This window comes from Rhinopithecus roxellana, chromosome 7, assembly GCF_007565055.1.
Source record: "Rhinopithecus roxellana isolate Shanxi Qingling chromosome 7, ASM756505v1, whole genome shotgun sequence".
In the NCBI taxonomy this organism is placed as follows: Eukaryota; Metazoa; Chordata; class Mammalia; order Primates; family Cercopithecidae; genus Rhinopithecus; species Rhinopithecus roxellana.
The window spans coordinates 107,007,284-107,017,962 of record NC_044555.1 but is presented as its reverse complement, the minus strand read 5'-3'; the positions used below and the strand labels follow the sequence as shown (position 1 = coordinate 107,017,962).

Genomic DNA, 10,679 nt, shown 5'->3' with positions numbered 1-10,679 from the left:
ATTTTTCTTTTTTCCCACAGAGCTCAGTGGTGGTGATTCCATACAGTTTTTGTTCAGACAGGAAGGGATAAAAATGAATTTTGAACAAAAAGGGGTAGAGCCTCTATTCCCATTGTATTCTGCTCAAAGTATTTCCCCCCAAATAAGTTGATCACCATGGTATAGAGAAAAGAGACCTCAAGAGCAGAGCAACTGAGCACAAGAGGAAAAAAAAATAAAGCCTACAACTTGCTCCTGGGGACTGGAGAAAATTTTTAAAAAGGAAGGTTTTGATCCATCAGTTTTCTATTAGTCATCTTCTCCTTCATCCTCCTCTCCTTCCTCCCCTTCATCATCTTCATCTTGTTCACCTTCATCCTCATCCCCTTCTTCATCAATGTCTTCTAATCCTTCCTCCTCTTTATCATCATCATCATCTTCTTCTCCTTTTCCTTTTTCATCATCCATATTGGCAACCAAGTAGTACTGTAATAGGTTTGGCCAAATATCATCTTTGATGACTTCTACTAATTCATCAGTACCTGCATCAGAAAGGTCAGTAAACAAGGTAAAGAAGTTCCCTGGTTCCTCATGCTGCCTCTTCCTAGTGGTTTTATTCTACGTTTGACTTGAACATTTTGTCGGATCCTATCCAGATTTCCATTTGATTTTGGCGGACTTTGAAGATGGATCACCACTCTCATTCAGATGAAATTCTTTAGAGAGAACTTTATTTTCAAAGTAAGGATTTTCATCAAAATAAAAATCTATTCTATAACCTGATTTAATATCTCCAAATTCTGTCACTGGTCAAATAATACAGAGCCTCTTCGTTCTCCTCCCCAAGGAGTACAGACACCCGTGGACAGTTGGCCAATGTTGTTACCCAAAACTTTGGGATTTTGACGATCAATTCTGACTTCTTCTGCTGACAAGATAGCCGAATAGGAACACCTCCGGTCTGCAGCTTCCAGCGACATTGAGGCGGAAGGCGGGTGATTTCTGCCCTTGCAACTGAAGTACCCGGTTCATCTCATTGGGACTGGACAGTGGGTGAAGCCCAAGGAGGGTGAGCCGAAGCAGGGTGGGGTGTCACTTGACCCTGGAAGCACAAGGGGTTGGGGAATTTCCCTCCCCCAGGCAAGGGAAGTTATGAGGGGCTGTGCCATGAGCAACTGTGCACTCCGGCCCAGATTCTGTGCTTTTCCCATGGTCTTTGCAACTCGCAGACCAGGAGATTCCCTCAGGTGCCTACACCACCAGGATCCTCGGTTTCAAGCACAAAACTGGGCAGCCATTTGGGCAGACACTGAGCTAGCTAGCTGCAGGAGTTTTCTTTTTTCCCATACCCCAGTGGCACCTGGAAAGCCAGCAAGACAGAACCATTCGCTCCCCTGGAAAGTGGGCTGAAGCCAGGGAGCCAAGTGGTCTGGCTCGGTGGGTCACACCCCCACAGAGCCCAGCAAGCTAAGATCCACTGGCTTGAAATTCTAGCTGCCAGCACAGCAGTCTGAGGTCGACCTGGGATGCTGGAGCTTGGTGGAGAGAGGGGCGCCTGCCATTGCTGAGGCTTGAGTAGGTGGTTTTACCCTCATGGTGGAAACAAAGCTGCCAGGAAGTTCAAACTGGGCAGAGCTCACCACACCTCAACAAGGCTGCTGCAGCCAGACTGCCTCTCTAGATTCCTCCTATCTGGGCAGGGCATCTCTGAAACAAAGGCAGCAGCCCCAGTCAAGGACTTATAGATAAAACCCCCATCTCCCTGGGACAGAGCACCTGGGGGAAGGGGCTGTTGTGGGCACAGCTTCAGCTGACTTAAATGTCCCTACTTACTCTCTTAGCAAATTTCAAGAATACAATTCACTGTTATAAACCATAGACACCATGTTGTACGTTAGAGGGAGCTCATTCTCCTCATACATGTAAAATGGGATGACTCATAAAACTTCAAACTAAACATAATCTTTCAGGGAAAAAATTTGCTGCTCTATTTTTTTTATTGCTGCATAACAAGTTGCCCTAAAACTTAGTGGTTTAAAATGACAAACATTTCAGTTTCTGTTGGTCATGGATTTGATCCTAGTTTAGCTGGGTGAGAGTCTCTAACATGGCTGCAGTGTAGGAGGATTTGCTTTCAAGCTCACTGAGGTGGAGTTTGACAGGCTTTTTTTTTTGTTACTTTTTTGGAGACAGAGTCTTGCTCTGTCGCCCAGGCTGGAGTGCAGTGGCCCAGGCTGGAGTGCAGTGGCGGGATCTCGGCTCACTGCAAGCTCTGCCTCCCAGGTTCACACCATTCTCCTGCCTCAGCCTCCGGAGTAGCTGGGACTACAGGTGCCTGCCACCACGCCTGGCTAATTTTTTTTTTTTTTTTTTTTTTTGTATTTTTAGTAGAGACGGGGTTTCACCATGTTTGCCAGGATGGTCTTGATCTCCTGACCTTGTGATCCACCTGCCTCGGCCTCCCAAAGTGCTGGGATTACAGGTGTGAGCTGTGTGGCCCAGGCTGGAGTGCAGTGGGCAGGTCTCGGCTCACTGCAAGCTCTGCCTTCCAAGTTCACGTCATTCTGCCTCAGCCTCCCAAGTAGCTGGGACTACAGGCGCCTGCCACCACGCCGGGATAACTTTTGGTATTTTTAATACAGACGGGTTTTCACCCTGTTAGCCAGGATGGTCTCCATCTCCTGACCTTGTGATCCGCCTGCCTCGGCCCTCCAAAGTGTTGAGATTACAGGCCTGAGCCACCGCGCCCGGTCGACAGTCTTTAAAAGAGTCACTTTCAAGCTAATTTGCATGGCTGTTGACTAGAGATATCAGTTTCTTGCCACTTGAACCACTCCACAGAGCTACTCCCAAGATGGCAGTAGGCTGCCCAAGAGAAATGGCTCCAAGAGAGAAAGCATGCGAGAGAATGAAACAAGGTGAGAGAGCCAAGCAAAATGAAAGCCTGAGTGTTTTGTTACCTAATCTAGGGAAGTAACTTTCTATCACTTTTGATCACTTTGGCTATGTTCTATTTATCAGAAGCAAGTCACTAGGTCCACTGCACAGTCAAGGAGAAGGGATTATGTAAGGGTGTTAATTGCAGAAGGCAGAGATCTTTGAGGCCATTTTAGAGACTGCCTATCAATAACTGAGTGGAGAAAAGCAACAGGTACCTATACATCCATTTTGGCAAATACAAATAATTAGTTAAGGATCAGTTTTTAAAATGCTATAAGTTAGAAGTCTTTTCCTGTTTTTTTTCCACACTTAAAGTATAACTGTCATCACTATGCCTCCTTTAAAATCATTCTCATTTCAATCTTTGATATTACTTGCCCTGGATACCCACACTTTCCTCCTCTTGTATTAGCTTTCCATCTATGTTTACCACCAAAAATGTCCAGAAAAAAGAGAACCAATCAGTTAGACAGACCATATTAAATCATGAGTATAAATATTTCTATTTCCTCAGATGTGATGCATATGAACAGGAAATCAAGTCATTTTCTTCAAACTTGATTTAATTAAAAGTCAATGAAATCAGTATTAAGATTGAGGTTAATTTTTACCATTCCTGTGAGACTCTAAATTAGAAAAAGAGAAATCACATTCAGAAATGACTTTATGAATTTCAGTGGGATAGGCTACAATATGCTTAAAATTCTTCTCCTAGGATGCTCTTTTTGTGCTTGCTTATATGCATTGAATTATTGTCAAATATGTCAGAAACATTGTTACTTACTCTCAGTTTTGCACATGAACAATGGCAAAGTTGGAAGCTGGCAGAGTTTGAATAACAATATATATTTCTGTAAGTGTAGTATGTTATTTATGATTTTCTACTACCTTTCCACATGCCCCTGTGGCAAATATTTGCCACTCCATTATGAAAATGGGAAGATGTAACGGTCTTATAATATGCCATATCTTCTACATTTCTACTGAACTTTTCAAATAGAGCTTTTCAGTGGCATCTGGAAATGTCAAGAACATGCTAGGACCTGTTATATATGTGTTTAACCTGCCTGACATTATGTCTTAATCTAACTTTGTAGACAAAGAGTGAACTTAGGGGTTGCTTGATCATGACCTTGTATACCAAACCACCAAAATAATTGATCACTGACTCCATAGCTGTTGATGCTGGCACTTGCAAAAATGGAATGCTGAGGCTAGTATTTTTTCAAAAAAAAAATACTAAATGCCTATGTTTTTATTTTTCTTATTAAAAAACTTTCAGATAGGCAACAAAGTGAAAGTAAGTATACCTCACATCCCAGTCCACCCTTTTTCCAGAAGTCTCCATGTTAGAATATGCATATACTTTCAGGATGGTCCAATGTATGTACAAGCACCTATATCTATCTATCCTTCTAACCAATTAAATCTCCACGTCTCATATTTGCCTAACTGGAATCATGATGTGTATTTTGTGTTATAAATTGTTTTACTGGCTTGATAATAGTATCAACTTTTGATGACAGTATATGTATAGATAATGTTATAACCCACTTGAGTAGCTGCATAATATTGCATTGTATAGGTGAACTATGATTAATTGAACCCTTCTGATACTAATGGACATTTATATTGTCATCGACCTTTCTCCACTAAAACAATGCTGCTAGAAATTAAATATATATGTGTGAGTATACATATATATACATATATACACAAACAAATGCACATAATTTTGTATACTTAGAAAATTTCTTATGACAATTTTTTCTGACTCAAAGAATACACATCCTTTATAAATTTTGAAAGAGATTACCAAATTATCCTCTAAAATGTTTACATTTATTTGTAAATGTGTGAATTTTTTGTGTAGAATTTTCACAATTATGTAAACTACTTAGTGAGTTTATATAAAGGAAGGACAGACATTTCTGAGAATTAAATATTAACGTATCTGAATAATCTTCAAAATAAATATCTATTGCTTTCTTCATTTGGAATTGTTCTGAATTTGGATTTAGAGCCCATTCTAAGTTATTTTATATGAGCTCTGACCCACCCTGATATCCAGTAGGTGAATTTTTTTCTTTCTATTAATTAATTTAAACTTTCAAGGAGTTATTATATTCAAATTATACCCTTAAACTGCATGGTTAGTGTTGAGGATCCCTTTCTTTATAGAGATTTATTGTTCTATTGGGAAAGCCCAACTTAACTTAGAAAAAGTTAACCACATAAGATGAGATTGAATGGAGGCAGAGGTGTATAGTGGTTACTTGCATCAGCAATTTTACCTCTAGAGTCAGTTTGTTCAAATGCTTTCCGTTCTACTAATAGATCTGTAAACTTGTGCAAGCTAATAAACATGTCCAAGCCTCACTTTCCTCATCTTGTATAATGGTGGTGGTAATAATACCTACTGCATAAGGAATTTTAAAATATTTAGAAGAATTAACATATTCATAAAATTTAGCACAGTGTCTGATACACATCATTTATTATGTTTATTATAGGGCCTTTATTGAATGACAAAAAATTGAAATACTTGAGTTTTAATTATATTCTGATATGAATCTACTTTATTGATCCAACTTTATAAATTCAGTGTTTTTTGAACTTGACCACAGCTGACAGCTACATTGCTTACTATATTGGATATCTATGTTAGTTTGTTTTCACACCGCTGATAAAGACATACCTGAAACTGGGAACAAAAAGAGGTTTAGTTGGACTTACAATTCCGCATGGCTGGGAGGCCTCAGAATCATGGTAGAGGGCAAAAGACACTTCTTACATGGTGGCACCGAGAGAGAATGAGGAAGAATCAAAAGTGGAAACCCCCAATAAACCCATCAGATATCGTGAGACTTATTCACTATCATGAGAATAGCGCAGGAAAGACTGGCCCCCATAATTCTATTACCTCACCCTGAGTCCCTCCCACAACAGGTGGGAATACTGAGAGATACAATTCAAGTTGAGATTTGGGTGGGCACACAGCCAAACCATATCAATACTTCTCATAAATATATGTTATATCTATATTCTGACTCTTGTCCTAGTGCCATATTCTGTTGTCTTTGTTTCAAGGTCTATTTCACATTTTCAGAAAATAGCTATTCAAAAAATATAGACAGATTTTTTTTTTGCTGATCAGTTTTGTCATGACTTTACTGAGTTACAAATGTGGTAGTAAGTTTTTAATAATTGGCTGTCTGTAAAAATGCATGTATGAATACATGTACATAATTTATTGTTTGTATTACTAACATAAAGGTTGTATAGCACACAATATATAAGCAATAATTAAATATTCTAGTCTCTCTATCATAAATTCCATATAACTAATGGTACAGAATGTTTTAATGATTTTGGCAAACTCATATATTTGTGACTAACCTGTGGTTGTAATTGACAAATGAGTGTAGGTGTGACATGAATGTTGATTGATATTTTTGTTTTCCTCAATAAGATAAAAACAAAAATAATAAAAACTGTGTCAGAAATTAATGTGTTCATCAATGATGTGAATGACTTTTGATGAATCACATACTAGCTTTTGGATACTAGGAAAGTATTTTTCTGATTTTTTGTGCTATTCACAATATAACAGCCACGGCACAATTTTTAAGTTTAATCAGAATTATTAAGATTTTTCTGTATGTCTTCCTAGACAATCAACAATAACAACAAAACTTCTAAAAACCACGTCCTTATTACACAACAAAAGTTGTGTAAACACTTCCACCATTGCCAATTTCAACCTAACAACATTATGTCACTGAACATAAAGTGGAGAAGAGATGGGCAGTTTCAAACTATTATATAATATTCCCACTATACAGATACAATTGACATAAATAACCTTGAGTATAGATAGTAGTATAAAATAGTTAAATAATTAAGAAGCAATGAGATTTGAGTATTTGTTACCCTGATTTTAATATAATTTATTTAATTCTGAATTTATAAAGTTACTTTTTAATAATGGCTGTTTTTAATGATGGCTTGCAAAATTTCTGAAAATTTAATAATTGACTCTCATGTGCAGCTCCAACACAACACTCATATAAATATTTGAATATTATTCCTCAATTAAATAAAAACAGCCTTCCATAACTATCCCTTTCTTTCTGGCAACATCCTTCTATATCTCACTTTTCTGTACCTATAAGGCAAAAATCTTTTAAAAAGCTGCTTTTATTTACTATCTCCATCTATTTATCTCCCATTCACCCACTCAAATTTCATTTTCTGCCCTATCCCTCTATAAAAATATCAGGCTAAGGCCACCTGTGTCATTAAATAAAATTGATTTTATAATTCCCATTTTATTGGACCTCTTTGCAGCAATATTTACTGCTGACAAACTACTCAATTCTTCTTTTTTTTATTATACTTTAAGTTCTAGGGTACATGTGCATAACGTGCAGGTTTGTTACATATGTATACTTGTGCCATGTTGGTGTGTTGCACCCATCAACTCATCAGCACCCACCAACTCGTCATTTACATCAGGTATAACTCCCAATGCAATCCCTCCCCCCTCCCCCCTCCCCATAATAGACCCCAGTGTGTGATGTTCTCCTTCCCGAGTCCAAGTGATCTCATTGTTCAGTTCCCACCTATGAGTGAGAACATGCGGTGTTTGGTTTTCTGTTCTTGTGATAGTTTGCTAAGAATGATCGTTTCCAGCTGCATACATGTCCCTACAAAGGACACAAACTCATCCTTCTTTATGGCTGCATAGTATTCTATGGTGTATATGTGTCATATTTTCTTAATCCAGCCTGTCACTGATGGACATTTGGGTTGATTCCAAGTCTTTGCTATTGTGAATAGTGCCACAATGAACATACGCATGCATGTGTCTTTATAGCAGCATGATTTATAATCCTTTGTGTATATACCCAGTAATGGGATGGCTGGGTCATATGGTACTTCTAGTTCTAGATCCTTGAGGAATCGCCATACTGTTTTCCATAATGGTTGAACTAGTTTACAATCCCACCAACAGTGTAAAAGTGTTCCTATTTCTCCACATCCTCTCCAGCACCTGTTGTTTCCTGACCTTTTAATGATTGCCATTCTTCTTACAACATACTTTTCCATTAGGTTCTACAATACAATATTTATCTGTGATTTTATTTCTCTATCTGCCCATTTCTTCTCTACTTCTTTGAAAGCTCATCTTCTTCTGCCTAGCTGTTACATGTTATACTTAATTGAGGTTTGTTTCTAGACCCCACTGTCTAATTTTATAATCCTTCTTACGATTTCAATGGCCACATGTACCCAGATGATATATATATGACATATATATGTATATACATATGTGTAAATATGTGTGTGTGTTGTGTGTGTGTGAATAAATATATAGTCAAATCTTTAAAGTGTAAAATTTGGTTTTACATATGTGAACCATCACCAAAATCAACATAATAAACATATCCTTTACCTCCAAAAGTTTCCTCGTGTCAATCTGTAATTTTCCTTCCCTAGCCAATCCAACCATTATTTCCCAAGTAATCACTGATCTGTTTCTTGTCATTATAGATTAGTTTGAATTTTATAAAGTTATATACATATATATAAGTATGTATATCCTGTAGGATACATATCTGTATATGTGTATATGTATTAAAAAGGATGTAGAAATAAGATACTGAGTGAAAAACTTATGCTGGATTAAAAAAGCCAGAAAAATGAGTATACACTGTAAGATATATATGTATATCTTGTAGGATACATATACATATATGTATACATGGATACATATACATACACATGCATATTCACATATATGTATATGTATCCTGTAGGACATGCATATATATATCCTGCAGTGTATACTCATTTTTCTGGCTTTTTTCGTTCATCATAATTAAGATTTACCTAGGTTTTTGTGTGTTTCAATAGTGTATTTTTATTACTTAGTATCCCAATATATGAACACGCCAAATATTTTTCATCCTTTACCTATTGAGAGACATTTGGGTTGTTTTCAGTTTGTGATTATTACAAATAAAGCTGCTATGAACATTCATGTACAAATCTTTGTATGTGCATATACTTTCATTTCTGTTGGGTACAGATTAGGAGTGGAATGGCTGATATGTATGACAGGTATGTATTTAATGTTATAAGAAATTGCTGTTTTTAACGTTGTTGTATAATTTTGCATTTCCACCAGCAGTGTATCTTATTTCTACATCCTCTTTAATCCTTGGTATTTTCAGTTTTTCTAGTTTAACCTTTCTAGTATGTATGTTATAGTGTTTTGTTTTGTTTTTTGTTGTTGTTGACAGAGTTTCACTCTGCCACCCAGGCTGGAGTGCAGTGCAATCTCGGCTCTCTGTAACCTCCGCCTCCCAGGTTCAAGTGATTGTCTTGCATCAGCCTCCCGAGTAGCTGGGATTACAGGCATCTGCCACCATGCCCAGCTAATTTTTGGATTTTTAGTAGAGACGAGGTTTTACCGTGTTGGCCAGGCTGGTCTTGAACTCCTGACCTCAGATGATGTGGGATTACAGGCGTGCACCACGATGTAGAGCTAATTTTTGTATTTTTAGTAGAGACAGGGTTTCACCATGTTGGCCAGGGTGGTCTTGAACTCCTGACCTCAGGTGATCTGCCGGCCTCAGCCTCCCAAAGTGCTGAGATTATAGGCATGAGTCACCGCACCCAGCCTGTTGTAGTTTTTGTTGTGGTTTTAGTTGACATTTTCTTAATGGCTAATGATAGTAAACAGCACTTAATGTGCTTATTTATTACCTGAGTCTCTTTAGTTAACTACTCAAATACTTTGCCCATTTTAATTCTGTTGTTTCTGTTCTAACAATTAAACTGTAAAGGTAATTTAGGTATTCTACATAGAAGTTCTTTTTCAGATATTTGCTTTGCAAGTATTTTCTTCAAGCCCATGGCTCACCTTTTCATATTTGTAGGAGTGCGTTTTAAAAAGAAAAGCTTTACTATTGATGAACTGTGATTTATTTATTACTTTCTTCATTAATTTGTTCTTTTTGGTATTTAAGAAATTTTTGTCAAATCCAAGGTTGCTAAGGTTATCTCCTATTTTGTCCTAAAATGTTTATAATTTTCATTCTTATATTTAGGTCTGTGACACATTTTCTACTAATTTTTATATAGAGTGTGAGACATGGTTGAGGTTCAAATTTTTTACATATGTATGTCTATCAAATTGTTCCAACATATTTGTTCAAAAATATATTTTCCACATTACTTATGTTGGCAAATTTCTCAAAAATCAGTTGACCAAATATATGTAAGGTTATGTCTAGAATCTGTTCTATTCCATTGATCTGTATGTCTATATTTGTTACAAATATGCATTTTAATGATTGCTCTATCTTTAGAACTGATAAAAAATAAGGTAGTAACTCCTCCAACTTTGTTTGTTTTTAAAATTGTTTAATATTAATTTGTGAGTAAAGGGACATGCTAAAGCAATTATCAACATAATTCTGATGATCCTCAATATTCCTTTGCTGGCAATAGACATCGCTTAGTGTCTTCAGTGGATTTATTTTACTAACATAGATATGGTTGTGAATGTTATGCAGGCCAAAAAATGACACATGGAAGCTGCCCACTTGGGACATGTGATTCTAATTGCATCAGTCCGTGATTAATGAAGTTAAGCCAAGGGACTTATCTGACAAGAATATAGTGACATAATTTAATGACTGGGGAGGGGTACCTAAAGGAGATTCCTGAGATTACATGCCATTATATGA

General features: G+C 37.1%; 1 pseudogene; it reads right to left on the bottom strand.

The window, feature by feature from the left end:
- Positions 1–288: 288 nt before the first annotated feature.
- LOC104676291 lies at positions 289–4,267 on the bottom strand (annotated as a pseudogene).
- Positions 4,268–10,679: the final 6,412 nt, after the last annotated feature.